The following is a 23,680-nucleotide window of genomic DNA, read 5'->3' as shown; positions in this document are numbered from 1 at the left end:
TGTAATTGGTGTATGGAAAAGAAAGCATAGGCCACTCTATCTCTTGCTTCCTTCCAGACCATGAATCATAGCTTCTAATGGAATTATACAGGCAGCGGTGGGTGATGAATGAAGACATTAACACAGGAAACGTTCTAGGTGTTAGGTTGCACACTTCCATACACCTAAACACCAGACTAAGGCACCCTGATTCTCAGGGTTATAAGGCATTATATCTGCTTATATAAGAAGCCACAGGATCAGCATGGCATCTCCCTGGAGCATAAACTTCCATGGTTGTAAAGTAAATTAAAATACTGATTTTGTGCTCCATTAAAATAAACAAGAAAAAAAAATAGATGCTTTGAAAGGAATTTCACTCTTATATGGGCCATCAGGCCTCTTTTACATGCTCTCTCCTATACCACTGGAGGCACATTGCTTGCAAGGGAGAGAAGTGATGGTCTATCACCTCCCACTGACTTCTGCTCACTTCCATGCCTCTGTTGTGCTTAGCAATTTATTGTAGTTACATGTGCATTTATTTTGTCTCCTACTAGATTGTATACTCTGTGAGGGCAGAAACTGTGTCATTTCAGTCTTCTGCCTCCTCTATAGCCAGCATATGGCTTAGTGCACTGCAAGGAGTCAGACTCATTAATTGCAGGATAGATGTTGCTCTAGGAATATTGAGGTGGAAAGTTGATTACAAGGAAAATTGTGGAGAATGGGTACAATGTATGTTATTTGGGTGATGGATATCCTAAAAGCCCTGACTTCACCACTACATAATTATGCATGTAACAAAACCACACTTATACCCTGTAAATTTATACAAATTAAAAAATGTGGAGAAATCTGCTATCAAAATTCCCAAACCACTTCAATTGCATGCTTCACTTATAGGGCCTGGAATCCTCATTTTCTCTTCTCCTTTCCCCTTTATCAAAATCTGTCTCTTGAATTGTCTTTTACAATATTATAGAAATGATTTTTAAAAACTTAAAGTGTTACTTCTAATAGAAAAATGTGTGTTTCAACAGGGGACAACACCTTAAACTAAAGAAAACTGCAGACATCAGTTAGTGGGTGGAAATTATTTTTGACATGGGGCATTCCCAGATCTCCTAAAGACAACATAGACAGTTACATATTCCAACGACTTATAAGGCCAGCCCTGGAGTGACCCTGTACTGGACCACATGAGTCAAGCTGAACTCATTCTTTTATTGAAAAAAAGTTATTTTCAAAGTTCAGGATGAGCTGCCATTATGCACTGTAGAATGCAGTGAGATGTATCATATAGATTTATATCTATGACAAAGCTCTATTCTCTGAAATATAAAAAGTGATTTGCTACTGATGGGTTTCACTTTTTCATCCATTAAATGAGAAACCTGGCCAACTATAGCAGAGAATATTTAACACTGTATTTTCTATGTGCCAGGAACTATCCTTAGTGCTTGCCATGTATTAAGTCATTTAATCCTCTCCAAATCCCTATGAGATCAGTACTATTATTATCCCAATTAGCTAATGAGTACATTGAGGCAGAGAGGATATGAAGTTTGCTCAAGGTCCCATAGGAGTATATGACAGAGCAAGATTCAAACTTTAATATCAAATTCCAGAGCCTGCCTTCTTAACCACACTCCATGAGCTCCCAAGACTTTTCCAGGACTAAGAATCTACAAGCTTTTCTCATTTATCCATGATACACATCCGATATTGCATCATTAGCCCATAAAGCATTATAATAAGGAAACTGCACAATATACAACACTAGCATAATGAAGAAATTATAAAGATAATGATTATCCAAGATTCAGCAATCTTCTCAATAATAATTACTTGAGAAACATTTAAATCTCTTTTTTTTTCAGACTATTTTAAAGTTCTATGGTATTTGGATTCTGTAATACTAAGACCACTAATAAATAATTATTAATATTGAAAGTTTTTTCTCCCTTTTGCTGATCCTTTCTCCTTTTGCAGAATGAGTAAATATATCACACTAATCCCATTGTACATAAGAGACAGCAATTACTGAATTATTGATATGGTTTGGCTGTGTTCCCACCCAAACCTCATTTTGAATTGTAACTCCCATAATTCCCACGTGTCATGGGAGAAACCTGCTGGGAGGTGACTGAATTATGGGAGTGGGTCTTTCTTGTGCTGTTCTCACGATAGTGAATGAGTCTCACAAGATCTGATTATTTTAAAAGATGAGAGTTTGCCTGCACAAGCTCTGTCTTTGCCTGCCGCCATCCATGTAAGAAATGACTTGCTCCTCCTTGCCTTCCACCATGATTGTGAGGCTTCCCCACATGGAACTGTAAGTCCAATTAAAACTCTTTCTTTTCTAAATTGCCCAGTCTCGAGTATGTCTTTATCAGCAGCATGAAAGTGAATTAATACAATTACTCATTGTCATACTTAGGATTTGAGAACTATATGTGTCTTTAGAAGTCATCTTGTCCAAATCCTACATTATAAGATTCTAATCTCCAGTTTTAACTTGTACAAATGTTGTGTATTTCAAATCTAAAATAGAACTACAATATGAAGAGATGTAAATATTTGGCCATGTTTTTATGGGCAAGAGATTTCTACCTACAAAGTGGACAAAGATTCTAAATGTCGAAAAGGACAACATTTTTAGTGGCACAAGAACTAACCTATGTGTTAAGACCTCTTTAGAAGTCTCATACAAAATTTGGAATTTTATCTGTAGACTAACCTAAACTAATAATTTGATCTTCTATTTCCCTTTCACTGAAAGATGTGGGCCACATTTTTCATGATAAACCATTTATAAAACTTGATTATTAAAATCATCTTGTTGTGTGCTTAGCAGACCAGATGAATCTCAGTTAATAGACTCTGTCCTGCAATATTAAAGGCTGATAATTAAGCATATTAATTTATTTTGTATAATTTCTTCTTTCCTTAAAGCACTTTGCAAGTGGTCTAAACTGAGCAGGACTTCAGAAAATTGGGTTCTGAGCACTGGCTCCATTGCTTGCTTGCTCTGTGACCTTGAGAAAGCCACTTAATCTCTTTGGACATCAGATTCTTCATCTACTAAACTAGGGGGTGGGGTTACACTCATCCTCTTTATCCCTTTCTGCAGCTGTCTTAGTGATGAATTTACAAATGGAACTTCAACAGTGTTGCTCTCATTTGAGGGATAGGTCAGAAAAAGTAAATAAGTCCTTTAAAGTTCTTCAGTCAAAAACCCACAAAAAGTTGAGATTTCTCAAAGTATAGCTATGATAAGGCCATGATATGATTTGCCTTTGCGTCATCTCTCTCAAAAAATGTGAAATTTTTTACATTTCAGAATTTAAATTCAAATTTCTGATAGGAATATGTGATTGTATTTAAAATCATAAAATCTTTGAGATATATGAGCTATTACAAAACTAAGCTTGAATATGCAATTCTAAAGGATAACCATGTATTATCAAGAAAGTTTTCAATAATCTCTTTGTTCTGTCTAAATATGATATTTATTTAAGCTACCCTATTAGGTCAGCTTAATGGTGTGTCATTTTGACATTTCGCTTCTTAACTCAGGGTACCTTGACCAGGCTTAGGAAAAAACAAACAAAAAAATGAATTTAAAAAAGAGAAAGATTGCAATCTATTTAGTAAAGGTTAACTGAACGAATCCCCAGATTAGATATACTTTGATAAGCAAACAATCATTGCCAGCATCTTGAACTTTGAACAACTCTTAAGAATATAACTAACATGGCTCTAGGGAAAATTTTTATAAGCCATTCATTGTTGCTCCCAAAATACGTTTTCAGAATAGATTAACATAAGCAGGCACCATAATGTTTGAGCATCATCTTTAAAGGGGAAAATGACCAACACGCCCCAAATAATAACCAATTTTGGAGAACATTTTTTGAAAAGGGAGGTAATGCCAGAATATTTCATGGGAGACTTGAGGTACTTCTGTTTAGCAATAACATTCTTACTTAACTTCCTTAACTCAGGTTCACTTGATCCCACTATTGGAATCTTGTGATAATCTTTGGCAGAGCAGTTGCAAGTTTGCCAGACATATCATTACCCACATCTTCTTTCTACGTTTTACCTATGTACTCATAATAACATTGAAATATTGTGAAATCCTGCATGCAGGGTCGGGAAGATCTTCTTCCCCAATCTGTGTAAGATATGAGTATTAAGGATGGTTTCTCACGTTAGCCCATTCTTACATTATATAAAATAATTGCACCATTCAATTCCTCAGTTCTGATTCACCTTCCTTTCATAATCCCTTTAGTAGTTCTTTGTAAATATCTGTGCTCAGAATAGTTCATACATATTATTTGCTTCTCTTCCATCTTCTGGTGATTAGACCAGGGTGTAATTCTAATTATTCTAGTCCTTCCACTGTGACTTTGTTAAAGGAGGAAATTGCCACAAACCACTATCATTTTGCTAGAACATTAATACTCAAAACAATCTTTTAGATTTGAGTCAGCTTCTTTTCATGGCTCAATGACTTCACATTTTTCTCTTTAGAAACCAAAACACTTAAAAGGTAATCTACTCTTTAGACTTTCAACATCACATTTTCTCTGAGACGACAGTTTTCCTTCCTCCTTGTGCTACCACTAGATCATAATAAAATGACAGAACTGAAATTATTATTCTTAAAAGATACCAATACTGGGAAAAAATGGAAACAATGCTTTCAGGTATTTAGGCAACATGCAGCAATGTGCAATAAAAATAGCACAGAGTTTGGAGTTAAGTGCATTAGAAAAAAATCCTAGACCTGCTGCCCGCCATGTGACTTTGACCAAGTTATTTAATCTTTCTTCTCCCCAAGTCTCTCATCTACAAATTGGGGCTAGTAATTACTACCTCACAGACTATTTTGATAACTGAACAAGACAGCGTAGGCAAACATATTCAGTTAAGTGTTTGGTCTACTATATGTGGTCAGAAATATCTCCGTTTCCTCAGTCAACATAGAAATATCAAACTCTATGGAAATTAAGAGAGTCATCTGAGCAGCCTAAGGAGAGGCCCATCAGTGACTGTTTCTCCCAGCTTTAGCAATCTCACTAAGAGTTTAAAAAACAAATGAAACAAACCACATAGTTGAAGGGAGAGAGAAAAACATAGGTTCATTGTGCAAGTTGTGTGAGGGGAAAAAAAAGAGTGAACGCATAAAGTAAAAATATGGACATGCGTCCTTCCACATGCAGCCCTAATTCGGCTCTAAAGAAAATGGTGGCAAGAGCACAGACTGTATGGTCATACAATCCCAGCTTCCAACCATGAGTCTGACACACTTACCAGTAGTGTGACCTCAGCCAATTATTTAATGATGGAGTCCATGGTTCCTTGTGTACAAAGTTGGGATAATTGTAATTCCCTTGAAGGATTAACTGATATAATTAGTGTATGTAGAGTAATCAGTATACAGTAGGCATTCAACAAAGAGTGCAACTGTGGTCACTATCATTTACAAAGAGAATTACTCTTAGTTGCTTATTTGGAAGACCTAAACAAATCTCAAATCAGCTACTAATGGGTAAAGAGCAGCAATGAGCCATGCCAAACATTCTACTTATTTGAAAGTACAAATGTTTGTAGTTTTCCAGGAAGTTGCTAAGGAAGACATCCTGACATGGAGGACAATATTCTCTTACCTCACACACTATTGGCATAACCATTTGACAGCATTTCTTCTGATAATGTAAAATGTCTGTTCCACATGTGAGAACACAAACACTGTCATTCTGAATTGGATATGCCCTCCATTCCACCAGAATTCTCTCAGAAAGTGTAAAAATTTATGGCTATCTTCTTTGACATCATGAGTCTAACTTTATAGGTTAACAATGGGCTATAATTTTCTTAGTTCCTTTTTTATTATTATTATTATTTTTTTAGATGGGTTCTCACCTGTTGCTCAGGAGTGCAGTGGCCCAATCACAGCTCACTGTAGCCTTAACTTCTTGGGCTCAAGTGAACCTCTTGCCTCAGCCTCCCAAGTAGATAGGACTATGGACATGTGCCACCACACCTGGGTAATTTTTTTTTTTTTTTTTTTTTGGTAGAGACAGGACTTGCCCTGTGTTATCCAAGCTGGTGTTGAACTCCTGGGCTCAAGTGATCCTCCCGCCTTGGCCTTCAAAAGTGCCTAGATTATAGGCATGAGCCACTGTGCCTGGTCTGTTTTTTATTTTTTATTATTTCAGCATTTACTTTAGCATCATAAGCATTTTCATGTATGCTAAATTATTTCATCCTAACAACTCTGTGAAATAGACATTACTACTCCCCATCATTCTTGTTGGCTACTCATTGCCAGTGAGCTATCAGGGGAAGGAGGTGAGGTGCAAGGACATTTCTCCAGACAAGGACATTTCTCCTGGCAAAGAGGCAACTGTCAGCCATTATCAGCCAGCACTTCTGGTAGCTGGAGAGTGGGTGCACTGATCTGGGAAAGGGGATAAGGATGGATGGGCACCAGCAGAAACTACTATATCCTCATTTTGCAATGGGGGAGTGGAGTGGACAACAAGGATTAGAGCATTTAAGTGACTTACCATCCTAATATAGCTGATAGTGAAAAGCCAGATTCTAAATCAGACTGCCTGATTCCAAGTCAAGTGCTGTATCTCCCATACCATTGGTTTGCTGAAGGAAGAGGGGCAGCTGTGAATGTGTATAAACCTCTTACAAAGTGGTAAGTTGGAAGAGTTACTTCACTAAGAGCATTAATCACTGTAAAAAGTAGTAATCTCCTTAGGTGTGTCTACATTTAATCATTCTCAACTTCAGCTGATGCCCTGCTCATCTCATTTTCTGAGAACTAAAAAGCAAATCCATAAGCATTCTTTCCAGGTTAGCCACAACTTCATGATCTTTGATTTTGAGTCTTTTCAGAAGTGTATTTTAAACTCAAGTCCTGTCCTTTGAGCCTGATCTCGCAGAGTAGTATTTTTTATTTCTTTGGAATAATGGTCAATGCTGGGGCTTGACCAGGTGAAGCCTGATATCAAACAGACTTGTTCTCACATGACATAGGTCTTATACCTCCAGTTTAGATGACATCTATACCCAGCACTTGCACTGTGACCACTACAAGGCATCACAGTGGTGGAATCACCACACTCCAGCTCCTCTCTGACGTCTTAGATCTAACATCACAGGTTAGTAATGGCTTATACTATCTTAGGTTTTGTCCTTCCTTCCTTTCTCTCTCTCTCTCTTTCTCTCTCTCTCTCTCTCTCTCTCTCTCTCTCTCCTTATTTATTTATCAATTACTTAGCACCTCTTATGTGCCTAGTGACCTAGGCATTTTCATGTGGAAGAAATCTACTTTCAGCTACTCCAGCTTCCTGGTTGAGAGTAGTAAGGGAATAAGACAAGGGGATAGGGAGAGGAGTAAGAAAGAGATAGTAAGTGTCAATCATCAGAAGGCATTCCCTTCAGTAAGCTGAACAGTCATGATGTCCAGGCATAATGTAGCTGGAAGTCATGATTCAGGGTTCTCAAAAGGTGAAACAGGTGGAAGAGAGAGGAGTGGTGGGAAGCAGCATTTATAGAAGCCTATTAGAACCAAGTGCTATGCCAGTTATTTCACTTGATTGTTATCTTCATTTAATTCCCTTATGTTACAAGTTGGTAAGTTTCCAAAAGTAAAGTTTCGCAGAACAAAAAGTGATTTTTTTTGCTCGTTTTTTTTTTTGTTTTGTTTCATTTTTGTTGCAAGCATCCAAACTGAAGAGCAGCTCAGCCTGGCATTTTGGCCACTTTGCAGTTCTTCACTGACCCTTCTTGAGCTCCATCCAGCAACTAAGAATTATTCCCTTATGAGCTTAAAAAAACATGAAAGTTCCAGTCTGAGCAATGGAGCCAGATGTCTCTGAAAAAAAAAATACATATATATGTATGTATGTATGTATGTGTGTGTGCATGTGTGTGTGTATATATATGTGTGTGTGTGTATATATAAAATAGTTGTATCTTTATGTAGTTAAATAGGAGACACAGCTAGATTCATGGGCTATTATTCTGTTCTTACTGGGATTTTATCCATAAGGGGTTCACAAGTCTAAGAAGCCACTGGTATAACAAAGTATAACCATATACAGTTCCTGGGGGGGGATGAAAGCTATTACTGATTTTACTGCTTCTTCAACATTAAGAGACCCTATCAGACCTCAGTAGGGTCACTATCAGCTCTAACTTTGTTTCTATCCAAATAGACATAATTGAAGGTTAAAATGTTAATTTTACAAATATATTATAAGACTACTTACTTTCTACAATGAGAATTAATATCTAATTTAGTTTTTGATTAATCACTGTGTAGAACATAATTCAAGAAAGATTTGATATTTGAAAATTTCAAGATATTATTTAAATGGCTGTAGTTTCACAAATCCATTCTTAAAACATCTGGTATACTCAAGATAGCACTAATTTTTTTTTTTAATTTTAGAAAATCAAATTCTGAACACAATTTATTTACATTAGCTATCCTATTGACTCAGCAGTTTTCTATTAATTAAGAGTCTTTTGACACTCCTGGTTTTCTTTGAGTATAATATACTTTAAAATAATATTTCTTGGGTGTCTGCTGTGTCCTATGAGTCCATTCATTGTACAAAAATGTGAAGAAGAAAAATTCCCCCCAGTGGAGCTCATTGCAAGCCCCTCGTGACTGTTTTTTTTTTTTTTTTTTTTTTTTTGAGACGGAGTCTCGCTCTGTCACCCAGGCTGGAGTGCGGTGGCCGGATCTCAGCTCACTGCAAGCTCCGCCTCCCGGGTTCACGCCATTCTCCTGCCTCAGCCTCCCGAGTAGCTGGGACTATAGGCGCCCGCCACCTCGCCTGGCTAGTTTTTTGTATTTTTTAGTAGAGACGGGGTTTCACCGTGTTAGCCAGGATGGTCTCGATCTCCTGACCTCGTGATCCGCCCGTCTCGGCCTCCCAAAGTGCTGGGATTACAGGCGTGAGCCACCGCGCCCAGCCCCCTCGTGACTGTTTTTACTGCTAGCACTTAAGACTGAGTAAGCTCACTTTTGTCATTGCTGTTCAATCAAACACCTTGTTTAATAAATTAGGTATTTAAAAAACCAATTATTGAACAATGGATATGGGCCAGGTACTATGAAGACTCTTGGGATTAAATATGAGTGAGATAAATACAGTTCCTGCCTTTACAGACTATACAGTTTAGTAGACTCAACATTCACCTCTAATTTAATATTCTGAAGTTCAAGGCATGTGGACCTATATTTCTAGAGCAGTAATTCAGCATCTCTCTGTCCATTGATCTAAACTGGTGAAAATGAAAGGCACTAAAAGTATTCTATGTGAGCAGCTCTTCAGCCTACAGTGAAATTGAGAATTGGTAGGCCTCTGGAATGAAGCAGAATACATTCACGCAGCAAATGTTTATTGTATACCAACTCTGTACTAGATGATGGGGGTTACAATTTTGGTAGCAGTAGACATATTCTCAGCCCCTCAGAGGGTTTTGCATTCTAGAAGGAAAGATGTTCTAAAAATAACTAATTAAAATATCATGTAAAATAGCACAGATTTCAGTAATAGGTTTTCCTCTCTTTTCCACCAACATAGTGCTGTAAGCACAGCATGACACAATCACCCAATGAGATTTTACACCTGCCATGGAACCCCACTTAGTGACTGTGGCCTTGGAGAACCTAGTGCTCTATGGAAACTGTATCCACAAGTCACTAGGATTATACAAAATGTCTATGTTCAATCTGTGTATTCAACTCCACAGGGAAAGCCTTGGGACCATTGCTCACAAATGTTCTAGTCTTGAGAAAATCTGTAGATGACACATGATGAGTGCATTTCTTAGTAGGCTGAGCGCACCTGTTCATAGGTGTTGTGTGTGGACATCACAAGTCAAGAAGAGATAGATCTGATATGCCTGGTTGTGTCTCTGGAATCATTTTCTGTCATTTGATTATGTGATTTGACCTTGGTTATCTTCAATTAAGAAATGAAGAACTTAGGCCAGAAGAGAGAGAAAATTCTGATTCTGCATTTACTTATTCACATCCTTTTCAAACTTTGTTTGGAGGGGTGGCTGAAGACATTGTTTGGGACAAATTCCTATCTCCAGCCTGGGGTTATTTTCATTATTCAGGGCAAATAAGTAATACAGCGTCTCACCTCATATTAATTGTTTTCTCCAAATTAGCATTTGGAGAAAATACTCACATGGAAGGCATCACAGTAGCAGGTACATTGGGGCTGCTCTACCTCCAGTGTTTGAGAAGAGCCATTTCCAACTTGTAGGGTTAATGTGCAGACTAAAAGAGATCCACACATAAAGCTCCCTGCAGAGCGTGTCACACAAAGTATAAAAAATGTCTTCTTCTTCTTCTTTCATCATCCCTCTCTCCCTCTAGCTATCTTTTAATATATAAGATGATTTATTTCTAAAAATGTGATTATGCAACAAAATTCTATATATTAGATCTGATTTTCTCATTATTACCTTTTATAAAATTATGCATAAATTTTATAAGGAAAAATTATTATACATAAATTTTATACATAAAATTCATTGCTCTCTCCTTCTAGCTATTCTTTAATATGTAAGATGACTTATTTCTAAAAATTTGATTATGAAACAAAATTCTTTATATTGGATCTGATTTTCTCATTATTACCTTATATGAAATTATGCATAAATTTTATGAGGCAAAAAGAGTCTATCTTAAGTTTTTATGAAATATCTCTAAGAAATACTTTATTTTCTCACATTTAAAAAGTTTCATTGTGTTCGAGAAAATGATGTCCTGATATTAGCAGATAAAATGTCTTTATGAAATTATAAATGGTATTACATTTTGCTTTGAGAAGTTCAAAATACATTTTTAAATATTCATTTAAAACTTCATTGTAGAAAAGGAAAACAAGCTTTACCTGTAGTGCTGTGCCAGATATTATGCTGTTTTGTACAAATAACATTTTATTTAACTCATGCTGTAATGCTGTGAAGAAAGTAGCTTATCTACAACATTTCACGCAGAAGCTTACTTTCTCTTCCTCTTCCTTTGGCTTCCCCGATGCCACACATTCTTGAATTTTCTTTACCATCCTGTTGCTGGTTTCTCTGTCATTCTGTTGCCGGTTCCTCCTAGGTTTCTTAACAGTAGCCAACTCCAATCCCTTGAAACTGAGACCTCTTTCCTTCTCTACCTATCCCCACTTTTGTGGCTATAAATATCCTCAAAACCTGACAATTTGCACATGTATGGTCTCCTTTGCTGACTGCAGATATGACTATCCAAATGGCTCCTTGACAATTAGCTTGGGCAGCAATAGAAATCTCAAACTTAACTTGTCCAAAATTATATACTCCTCCCAAAGAGTTTTCCATTTCAGTAAACAGTAGCTCCATCTTTCCAGTCGCTCAGCCTAAAACTGCAGTGACATCCTCAACCCCTCTGCAGTTTCCGTGCCCTCTTGATTTCCATTCAGTCTGTTTCAGCCACACTGATTTTTTTTCCCTTTATACCACAAGGCATTGAGTCTTTGCACTAGCTCTTCCCTCTGCTGAAGACTGTTTCCCTCTACTGAAATGGTCTTCTCTCAGACAGCTGCCCTCCCTGTCCTGCCTTAGAATTTTTGCTCCTCAGTGAACAATTTTTGACTGCCCTATTTATAATTCTAACTGTCACCATCTTCAGCTCTTCATCTCTTCCTGCAGCAGATACTTCCTTTCACCTTCTCTGCATTATTTTATTCTTTAATACTTGTAAGCATTTGACATACTATATATTTTCCCCTTTCACCAATTTAGTAACTGACTTTCCATGTTCCCCTCCTTCTTCCTACACATACACTAGAATATAAACTTAAGAAAGGTGAAGATTTTTGTCAGGTTTTTTTTTTTCACTGCTCTATGCAGTACCTAGAACAGTCCTTGGAACATTGTAGGCATTCAATATATATCTGTTGAAGGAAACCTCATTTCACAGTTGAAGTAACTGCAGCTCAAACCTTGGCTTAGGTGACACTGGGTGTGAATAACAGCTTGAATGACAGAACCCAGTTCTGTCTGTCTCAACACACATCCTGAGCCATCAGCATCGTTTTGCTGTTAATATTTTCTATGTATGTATGTATTTATGTATCTATCTATCTATCTATCTACTCGGTATCAACTGACTCAAGACTTGAATATATCCAACTGCCAACATGATATCTCACTGGGGAAATAATAGATATCTCACACTAACCTGTACAAAATCAAGTGTGTTCATTTTCATTAGCAGACAAACGGTTCTGAGAACTAGAGGCTGCCAATGGCCCTTCTCTTAGAAATGATAGGATCCCTGCTCTGGGAAAGGACAGGGAAGGATCAGAGTTCCTTTCTCATGGGCCCAGGTGATTGTGTTCCTTGCCCTCCTGGCATGAAGCTCACGACTGTGCATGCCACATGCCTTACTTTTCCAGGAAGTCTTGTTTGCACATTCTTAATGCTTTGAAGAAACAGTATGTATATGAAAATTAAATTCTAGGTAGGAACGATCTATAAACTGCAGAGTATGTTGTTAGAGGTTTCATCAGTGTTTGGAAAATCTTCCTCCTTATATGAGGTCAATGCAGTGGCTCACACCTGTCATCCCAGCACTGCCTCCTGGGCTCAAGCGATTTTCCCACCTCAGCCTCCCAAGTAGTTAAGATTACATGCTCCCACAGCACACCCAATTCCTGGGATTTAAATCCCAATTCTACTACCTACTCCTATGTGATCTTGGACAAGTTGCTTAACCTCTCTGCATTCAGTTACTAATCCATAAAACTGAGATAAAAAGAGCACTTACTTGGAGCGTTGCTTTGAGGATTTGTGTGTTAACACAGATGAACTGTTATGAAAGTGTTGTCATTGTTTCTATGGGTCTTAATCTCCACATGTGTAATGTGATTGGAAAACCCGGTTCAATGACATCATAAAGGAGCTGCTTAAAACTTACAGAGTAGTGCTTAAGAACACACTCTAAAGTTGGATATTGCTGGATTAAAGACTCATTTCCAAAACTTACTGTCAATGTGGGTTTGGACAACATCTTATCCTTTCTACATCTCCTTTCTCAGTCTAAAAAATAGTGCCAGTAGTATCTACCTCAAAATATGGCAAATAATTAAGTTAACTCTTGTCAAGCCTTCAGATGGAACCTGGCACACAATTAGTGCTAAATAATTGAGAGCTCTCATTCTTACCACACAGAAACAGAAGTAAATTATCAGATGAAAATTTTAAAATGTAGTCCAAAGAGTTATCTGATATATATAGTCTTACATACTAGCCCCCTGCCAAAAAAATGGGGGGGAAGGAAGGAAGGAAGGAAGGAAGGAAGGAAGGAAGGAAGGAAGGAAGGAAGGAAGGAAGGAAGGGAGGGAGGGAGGAAGGGAGGAAGGGAGGAAGGGAGGAAAGAAGGAAGGGAGGAAGGGAGGGAGGGAGGAAGGGAGGAAGGGAGGAAAGAAGGGAGGAAGGGAGGGAGGAAGGTAGGAAGGGAGGAAGGGAGGGAGGGAGAAAGGGAGGAAGGGAGGAAGAGAGGAAGGGAAAAGTTATTTTACCTAAAAAGCATTGCACTTTCCATTTTATACAACACTGTTTTGTGATCCCAGGCCTAGAAGAAACCAATTGCTCAGGGCACTGGTCACAATTAAAATTAAAATTCAAGAACTCTTGATAGTCTGAGGTTTGTTCCCCAAACCCAGCCAGAGAACTCATTTCCCTTTTTACAAAGACGTCAATTCAATTCAGCATCCTGGAAAGAAAACACAATGTTCTCACACTGGTCTCATAGTTATTTACCTTAAAAAGAGGCTGCATATTTTGGAATAACTTAAGCAATGGTGTAAATCAGAGAGACCAGACCTTCGTCAGAGTGAACCTGATCTTTAGCAACCTTGCCCAATCTCTCTATTTTTTCAATGAATCAATTAAATATCAATATGTATTGATATTTATTAAATGAAATATCAATATGTATGGTAGTTTTTATTATGTAAGTTGTCAGAGATTTAATCTTTTTCTTAAATAAATAATCCACCAATTTTTGCTCAACTATAATCTAAAGGAATGTAATCTTCTGAACTAAATTCTTAAATCTCCACTGGAGTTTTCTATTGTTGCTTTCTATTTTCTAAAAGGATCACAGGCAGAACAATATTTGTTAAGAAGGTAAGTGATCCTTGTATAATTTTATATAGTTTCAGAATGTCTCTCCTGACCAAAAATTGTCATTTCTTTGTTCAGAGAAATTGCATTTTCGTGAGACAGTTACCTAGGAGATTCTCTGATGGTGTGATTTATTGTTGGCAGCAGCCACCTAGTCCAGTTGAAACAGCATAGGTATAAAGTCAAATGGTTTATAAGTAGAATCCCAATCCCTCTGCTTTCTGCCTGCGTGACTCTAAATAACTGAGTCCTCATTATTTACCTATCAAATATAACTAATACTCTCTTCTTATAAAACTGTATTAAAATCAAATAAATAGAACCACATATAAAGCCAGCACATGCCTAGCTTAGAGCAGATTCTTAATATATATTTGCATTTTCACCTTCTTTGTAACATTTGCTTTATTATAATCTCAAAAGTCAGGAATATAGAGATCAATATGCATATTATAATCATCCACATCAGTGTAATGAGTTAGATTTTACAAATTGTTTGCATTTACGTCATTGGAAACTTAGGCTCTGGGAAATGATCTTTTGCAAAGCTGCTAAGATACAAAGCTGAGACAACGGACCCAGTTCTCCCTGTGAAATTGTTTTGTGGATTGGTATCATCGGCTTCCTGAAGCACCTTTATTAAAATAGATTTGGAAAGTAGCTAGTTTGGGAGCCATGTCTTTGGTTTTGAAAGCTGCAAGGTGGAAGAGCATGTTCAGGTTGATACAGGATCTGAAGATGGAACAATCACATACCCGACATTATTCCCAAGGAAAGAGCCAGCCTGCTGGGCTGGATAAAGAAAATTCACTATAAAGTGTGTTTATCCTAAGAACAAGGACTGCCTGGCTTCCCTATAAATGCCAAGTGGAGCACCTCTAATAGACATTCTTTATATGCAAGTTGTGAAACGGACTTTAAAATTTTATAAAGAAAATAAAAAAGAGAAAGAAATGGAAAAGAAAATTCCAACAGAAATTCTTCAGGTAAGATTGCAAGAGGAAGTTGTTTTTGCTTTCCTGTGCTAGTAGTTTCTTTCTCAAAGTGGTTCTTCCAGCTAGTTCTGATGACTCACATCCTTGGCTGCAGGCACTTTGTTTATCTTGAGTGCGATAAAGCAGAGGTTCCCAACCATTCTGGCACCAGGGACCAGTTTCATGGAAGACAATTTTTCCACAGACAAGGAGTGGGGAGACAGTTTAGGGGTGATTCAAGCACATTACACTTATTGTGCATTTTATTTCTATTATTACTACATTGTAATATATAATGAGATAATAATTATACAACTCACCATGATGCAGAGTCAGTAGATGCCCTGAGCTTGTTTTCCTGCAACTAGGTAGTCCCATCTGCAGGTGATGGGAGACAGTAACGGATCATCAAGTGTCAGATTCTAATAAGGAGCGTGCAACCGAGATCCCTCCCATGCACAGTTCACAAGAGGATTTGTGCTCCTATGAGAATCTAATGCCACAGCTGATCTGACAAAAGGTGGAGCTCAGATGGTAGTGCAAGCAATGGGGAGCAGCTGTAACACAGATGAATCTTTTCTTGCTCACCCGCCACTCACCTCCTGCTGTGCGTCCTGTTTCCTAATAGGTCACAGACTGGTCCAGGCCCGGGGATGGAACCCCTGCTGTAAAGCATCATGAAATGTGAGCCCTCATGGGATCTATCAAAGTAAATAGCAAGCAAACATCTCTCCTGAGCATCTACTATATGCCACATAGTAGGTACTCAATATAGATGTTTTAAACAGATATTCTACTTAACTCAAATAGGATCCTGATTGTGACTTCTCAAAAGTCTGTAATCTATACATCTAATACATATTATAATCATTTGCATCAGTGTAATGAGTTAGAGTGTACAAATTTTCTGGATTTATGTCGTTGGAAACTAAGGTTCTGGACTTATGTGGCCTTTAGTCTGATTTGCTACTAAGAATATCTGACCGGGAGTAAATATCTCATGTTGTTTCTCTGTCTGGATATAAGCTACTCTAGGGCAAGGACTAGGTCTTGTCTGTGGAGGAAAGAATATTTAGCACGGCATATGTGGAATACATGGATAACTTTTCTTTGACGGATTACTTTTGTCTAAATCATCAAGTCACTATTATAGACACAGTTGCTGCCTAGAAAAATTCAGACAATTTGGTTTATATGTAGTGGCATTAGTAATATTTTATTTAAAACCTTCAGAACGCCAGTGTTCTAGGCTGTAATCCAGTTAGTAGAATGTTGGGTTTTTTTTTTTAAAAAAAGCTTGAAATCAAAAGTAAAAAAGGCAGATGGTCTGAGGGGTTATTTCACCAGGGTTACGGCGAGGCCTTTCCACAGAGAAGCCGCCTTCCAGTGGTCACATTGCTGAAGTTTCTTCAGTGCTCCCCTCAACTCCTTTATTTTCTATTTCATGAGGTAATTAATTTTTATACAAAAAATATTTACAGAACACTCTGATTTACTATAACTCCTTAGCAAAAAATATATATATATATAATCTAAAATACTGTAAAACAAATTTTCCCAATTGGTTTTGGATAACTTTCTTCTTTTACATTCTCTCCCGTTTCCTCCAGTTGCTTGTTGCATGCCTTTTTAGCATGCCTTCTAAACAGCCTACCCTGCCACGTGCCATGATTACTGTGACCACATCTTCGGAACCAGAAAACAGGATACCTGGCCCAAAGCATGCACTCATAAAGCAGAGTGTTTTAAATTCGGAATGCCACAGAAGACAGAAGATAACATGCTCACTACACTTGTAGAGCAACACGCAGCCAGCCATTTCCAGTGCAAATTATCTCATTGCATAGTGTGACAACTAAAGGTCATAACTATAATACAAATCGTGTTTTTCTTGTAATCTATCCTTCAGTTAAATGTGAACTCCAGGAGAGCAATGACTGTGGGTATCCCGAGCACTGAGGTCTGTGACCAGCATATCATAAACTGTAGTTGTACATAGGGGAGAATCAATAACTATTTGTTGAAGTGAATACATTTTATTGCAGCCCTTTTCATAATATTAACACAATAGACATCATAGTGTAACTAACAGTTCCTTAGAAATGGATATCAGGCACTTGGCTACCACCAACAAGCAACTGTGAATGAGTAACTTCTCTGAATATCTCTTTGTTCATCAGGAAATTGAGAGAGATGGGGCAGATTTATTTTTTAGGTCCCTTCCGCTTTGTGAAGTGCTATTTCTCTCCACCTTCACTTAGGATAATTCATTCACCAGGGCATGCAGACATTAGTTATTGCTCAGAACTCAGTGTTTCCAGTAGACATGGATTGGGAGCAATAAAAGTGGACCCAGAGCTAGTTACTGTGAATTTCTACTTGTATACAGAATGCTATAGAAGTTCAAGATATGGAAAGGGATGTCTAGCCCATGTGGAATAAATACTCGATCTTTTAATGCTTCATTTCTAGAACCATAGTTTGTGTTAAAAGAACCACCTTCACCAAGCAGTCCAATGAGAACAAACTCTAGGACAAACATATTCTTCCAACAGAGCTAACTAGATGGAGAAAAAGAAAATGAATGAAATCTAGGGAAAAAAAATAGAGCCACCCAGTACAGGACAGAGCAGGTGGAGGAGCAGTATGTTCAGACCTCATTTCAGGTAGAACTCAGAGGGACTGTAAGTGATGCCTGGAAACACTTGTTGAACAACAGTGAGCTCCTGTAGAACCAAGGGACTATCATTCTCCTATTGCAGAATAATTTTTCTAGATACTTGATTTTATTATAATGAAAGTTCCTTCTTATATCTTAATGACCTTAGGGAGTTGGTATTCATATCCTGTGAGTTGAGAGAAGAGAGTTTTTCCAGTGGGAACGTGAATAAGTTTAAATGACTCATCCCTCAAGTACCAAGCACCACTGTTCCCAGGTTTAGATGACAATTACTATTCCTTTAGTGAACCATGGCCACTCTGAGATTGGGGGTGGGGAGGAGAAAGGAATGGAATGCCAGTGAAACCATCTTCTATTGTCATCCTGCTCTGGGGCCTCACTCAGTCGTAGTCTTGCATCTCAGACCTTGGCCTCTTTGTGAAATAAACATTTCTTGGCCCTGTCTTGCAGGAAAATTGGAAGCCTGACCCTAAAATAAGTGAATATCATCCATAGGCCAGGCCAAAAGAAAACCAGGGAACATTTGGCACAAAGGAGCTCTCTTCAAGAAATTATTTTCCATGTCATATTTGCATAAATTAGTCATGGGCCCACCAATTCAATGAAAGAGGAAAAGAGCATGCATGACCCTAGCGTGCTGGCATCCTGTTGTCCTTTATAGCTAAGGTCAGACTGTTTCTCCTTTTACCTCATGTTGGCTCCTCTTAGTGGACTAAGACTGGCAAATCTGAGGCTACAGATTGTGCTATGAGTGAGCAACTGGAATTGCACAACATTTTCCTTGGCTAATATTTCAGTTTGTTGAGTCAGTGACCTGACAAGTAGCTACAGCCCATGAAACAGCATTTTCCGACTCAGTGCATGTGAGAAAGAAGTAGTAGCTAAAGGTTCAGCACAGTAGACACTGTTGACACAGCCTTCTGACTCCACAGCATTGTTCTAGGATCTAGATTGCTCCCTACTTAACTCAGTGGCATTGCCTCCTATAAATTCTATGTAAATCTCAGACCCTCAGTAACATGTCCCAAGACGCATGATGAACAACATTTGGTATTCAGTTTTCTCCAGCGCTGTGAAAGTGTCCCACCAGGAAACAATAAGGGCTTTTAGCCTACTAATTCATGAGCAATTTGATGCCTCTTACGTGGTAAGTGCAAGTTGGGAAATGAATTTCCTGCTGCTAAAATTCCAACACTTTAGAAACTCTTCAGTGAACAAATAAAAGTTTATTCTTTGCAATAATAATGGAAACAAAGACTTTCATAAAACCAAACAACTGAAATGTCTTGATAAACGCCTGCAGAGATGGCTAGGTTTCTAAACCATTAAATGATGAGTTTACCTCTTCTTACAGTTTTTCAAGAATCCATTCAAGCATCAAGATAGGAAAGAGTATGATTCTTCGTTTTTCCTAGTCATGCTCCATTGCTCTATGTTATCATAAAATGACTTTAATTCAAGTGTTATTCCATTAATTGCCCAAGAAATCATATTTGAAAGAAATAAATGCTTATATATGTATGCTTACATGTCCCATCTGGAAGTCTTAACCTTTAAAACTGTACTCCAGCCCCTTCCCCAAACGTCCTTCCCCAACTCCTTATGCACTTACTGGATTCAAAGCACAACAATGTAAAAGCTGTGAGAAGAAAAAAATAGAAATTGAAAGAAAACTTTTTTTTTTCAGAAAGATAATTAAATTCAAAGTAAAAATAACTACTTGTTTTCAACTTCAACTCTTCAACTATTTCTCCTAGAATTTTTTTCCAAATCTCTTACTCCAAGTCTAACACTCCATTTCATTTTTCTCTTTCATGATTATGTATTTTAACTCATAGGTACACTCTTTAACACAGGGGCTATCCCTGAGACCCATCCCAGAGCCTGAGAAGGGCTTGGCACTCTCCTTGTCAGATAGCCTGTTGCCTCCTCGGCTACACTGTGAGCTCCTTGATAGAAAGAATTGTGTTATCTGTGGCTCTCAGAGCCCTATTCAGATATATGATGCATAACATGTGCTTGTAGAGTTGGTAAACTGAATATATGTGGAGCCTCCAGAACTGTGTTCCCATTGAGGATGACAGGAAACAGATCAATCCTTGTCCCACATGGCCTAAATCTTAGTCTGACAAATATCTGGAAATAATTACAAAAATATAAGATGGGAATGACTTGGGAGTCCAGAATGGTGTCTGAACCCTAGTCACTGCCTTGGGCACACATTTCTCATACTACTGCAATGTCACAGTTGTTGACTTTTGGTTCACTCAGTTGGTCATCTCCTTAAAGTTGGTTAAGGAACCTCATATCCCTCATCCTACTGTTTTCTTCTACCAGAAGTCCCCTTTGCTCAGGACTTCTAGTGGTTCCCTCCTTTTAACCCCAGTATCAGCCCTTTATCCCTAACTCTTTGCCTGCCAAATGACATAGGAGCAAAGAATGAGAGGGAGCTTTCTTGGAGGTAAGTAGTACCTGCAAGGTAATCAGATCTTTCATACTACTCAGATCTGTGGCCATATCATGTGTGATTATGTTACAAGAGTGTCTGTTTCCCTTATCATTCCATGCTGTATAAACTCAATCTCAGGAAGAAAAAGAAAGAATTTTAAAGGCTCATCCTGCACTGATGAGTTTTGTTTCAGAATGTTGCCTCCGAGATGCCTAACGCCATGCAGCAGAGAAAGCAGGCACATTAAAACGTGTGCCTCAAAGCTCTACTGGGAGATGGGAAGTTCAGCTCTCTATGGCTCCATAGTGAAAGAGATCAGAAGCAACACCTCTCTGGACCACCAGGACTTCAGAGTTGCTTGCTCATAACCAGACAACTCGTGAAGGCTTCTGCACCCAGCCAGATATGTGTTCTTTTCACTTTTTTGGTGAATGTGACATATCTTACAATTTTTTTAAAAAACGGAATAAAGAAATCCATGGTGAAAGGTGAGACTGCAGTAGAGAACCCTGTGAAAGATATGCTAAGTGTCTTTTCTCTTCAGCCTTCACCATAAAATTTTGCAGAAGCCTTAAAGACAAAAATTATAAGATGCTTGGGTTTCCCTTGCTTCTGTTGACAATTGAGCAATATCCCTGAAATTTCTCTGGAAATAGGGACAATTTTTTCCAGAAAAGTGCTGGCTGCTTGTCCCAAATAAACTTCTAAGTGAACCATCTGTGCATAATCTAAACATTCTTCTATGTCACAAGAAACACAAATTTAGACTCTAGAATACTTTCAAAGGAATAGAATTATAGAAGGGATCTTTGAAGTTACCTTCCAACCACCTTAATTTACAGTTGTAACAAAAGTCTGGGGAAATCAAATGACTTGACCTCCATTCCACAGCTATGCACTCAAAACTAGGACTGGAACTCACATCTCCTAACTCATAGTCCGATGTGCTTTCCACTAGAAACTTGTGCCTGTCAACATTTTAGTACCAAATGCAAGTTTAGATATTTATAAGTGAGATCAGATAGCAGCATTTACCTTTATTAACCAGTATCAAATATAATTTTGGAAATATAACTAAGATTATTCTACAAAGAACTTTGAGGAAAACTGAGATTCTCATGTTCTGTTTAGCCCTAAATAATGCTCCACGAAGTGACTTTGGAAATATTTCAATTTCCAGACAATTCTGTGGGTGCTGTGGCTCACACCTGTAATCTCAGCATTTTGGGAGGCTGAGGAGGGTGGATCATCTGAGGTCAAGAGTTCAAGACCAGCCTGTTCAACATGGTGAAAGCTCGTCTACTAAAAACACAAAAATTAACCGGACATGGTGGCACATGCCGGTAAATCCCAGCTACTTGGGAGGCTGAGGCAGGAGAATCGCTTGAACTCAGGAGGTGGAGGTTGCAATGAGCAGAGATCACTCCATTAAACTCCAGCCTGGGCAACAAGAATGAGTCTCTGCCTCAAAAAAAAAAAAAAAAAAAAAAGAAAGAAAGAAAGAAAAGAAAAGAACACATACCTATAGTTTAAAACCATTATTATAAACGTGAAACACATATAAATGGTAAATGTTCATATGTGTAACAACCACTCAGATAAAGAAATAACACATTACCAACATTCTCAAAACCCTCTTCCCTATTTCACCTCTTCCTGTTTCCTTTGAGTAATCACCTCCTGATTTTTTCCATAGTCATTCCTTTGCCTTTCTTTATACCTTTACTTTCTGTGTGTGCATTTCTAAACAATCCAACTTATGTTGCCTGGTTTTGTGCTTCACATAAGTGAAATCATACTTTTTGTATTTTTTGTGCCTTGCTTCATTTGCTCCACAGTATGTTTGTGTAATTCATCCATGATACTCCACGCAGTCATAAGTGGTTTATTTTCTTTGCCATTAGGGATTAAGAGCAGAGACTCTAGAGCCAGACTTCTCAGGTTTAAATCTCAGCTCTATTCTTGTTCAGATGTGTAACCTTGTGCAAATTATTTCCATCTTTCTGTACTTTAGTTTTACTTTACCTGGCGCTGATTGTGGGGTATGGTGTAAGTTAGGGGTCTTAGGTAAACCTCCCTGGGAGGATCTCTGAGATGGTGATTTGTAAACATGTGGTTTATTGGAGCATGAGCATGGGAACGATACCTGAAAAAAGGTGAGGAGGGCAGATTTGGGCAGAGGAGAAACTTGAATGGTGAAGCATATGCAGCAGAGGCCCCAGCAGGTCCTGTAGGAGCTTTCAGCTTGTCTCAAATTGATAGAATTTGTATCCCCACATCAGCCAGTCTCTGGATGTGAGATGCCTTCAGGGAGGGACCACAGCCTTCAGCAAGGCAGCTCCTGTAGGCCAAGGGCAATTCCTGAGGAGTGATTCAGCTGCGACCTGTCAATTAGCAATATTGCAGCTGGAACAATTAGTGTCACCATTCTGAAGGGGAAAACTGGGAAGGGCACCACAGCATCCGAGACAGGGTCCAATTTGATTTTTTCCCGTACAGATACTCGATTGTCCCAGCACCTTTTTCCACGTTATATAATGCTACCTCTTTCGTATCAAATGCCCATACAGTAGTCTATTTCTGAGGCTATTAAAAGTTATGTTTCCGGCCAGGCTTGGTGGCTCACGCCTGTAGGCTCACGCCTGTAATCCCAGCACTTTGGGAGGCCCACACAGGTGGATCACCAGGTCAGGAGATGGAGACCATCCTGGCTAACACGGTGAAATCCCGTCTCTACTAAAACTACAAAAAAAAAAATTAGCCGGACGTGGTGGCAGGGGCCGGAACACCAGCTACTTGGGCGGCTGAGGCAGGAGAATGGTGTGAACCTAGGAGGCGGAGCTTGCAGTGAGTCAAGATCGTGCCACTGCACTCCAGCCTGGGCAACAGAGCGAGACTCTGCTTCAAAAAAAAAAAAAATATGTTTCGTTCGTCAATTATCTGATTAAAACAAGTTGATATCAATATGTATATAGAAAATTACCCAATGGAACAAAGAACAAAGAAAGAGGACTTGATATATTAGATATCAAGAGTCGCTGTAATTATCTCTTTTTTCACAGTCTCTTTCCTTCCTTTTCTTGTACATGAAATGTCCTCACCTGTCTTGTCTACCAGGGATGCAGAATTCTTCTGTGAATTCTTCAAGACTAAACAGAAACATGATTTCCCCTCAGAAGCTGTCATTGGCCCCAGGTCCTTCTTCCTCTGTCATTCTTCAGAACTGAGTGCTTTGTCATAAACTGCCGGTTCAAGCCTTGAGTAACGTCCTATAGCTGTATGATCTTGGACTATCTTATTTAAACAACATACTTCATAATTTTCTGTAAAAATTCAAATTAACCCTTTTTCCTCTCTTCAGTGCGGGGCACC

General features: G+C 38.4%; 2 long non-coding RNA genes across 2 annotated transcripts in view; one reads left to right on the top strand and one right to left on the bottom strand.

The window, feature by feature from the left end:
• Window positions 1-2,230: 2,230 nt before the first annotated feature.
• On the top strand, window positions 2,231-23,619 carry LOC139362397 (uncharacterized). Its single transcript, XR_011621229.1, has 3 exons — window positions 2,231-2,317; window positions 16,790-17,040; window positions 23,426-23,619. It is a non-coding gene; the product is annotated as an uncharacterized lncRNA (long non-coding RNA).
• LOC139362396 (uncharacterized) overlaps window positions 22,305-23,680 on the bottom strand; it is a 50,098-nt gene continuing 48,722 nt past the window's right edge. Inside the window, exon 5 of the long non-coding RNA XR_011621228.1 lies at window positions 22,305-22,692. This is a non-coding gene — a long non-coding RNA (uncharacterized lncRNA). The remainder of the gene's footprint in view (window positions 22,693-23,680) is intronic.

The sequence above is a fragment of the Macaca nemestrina genome, chromosome 3, assembly GCF_043159975.1.
Source record: "Macaca nemestrina isolate mMacNem1 chromosome 3, mMacNem.hap1, whole genome shotgun sequence".
In the NCBI taxonomy this organism is placed as follows: Eukaryota; Metazoa; Chordata; class Mammalia; order Primates; family Cercopithecidae; genus Macaca; species Macaca nemestrina.
Note: the sequence above shows the minus strand (reverse complement) of the source record. Positions and strands in the feature narration are given on the sequence as shown.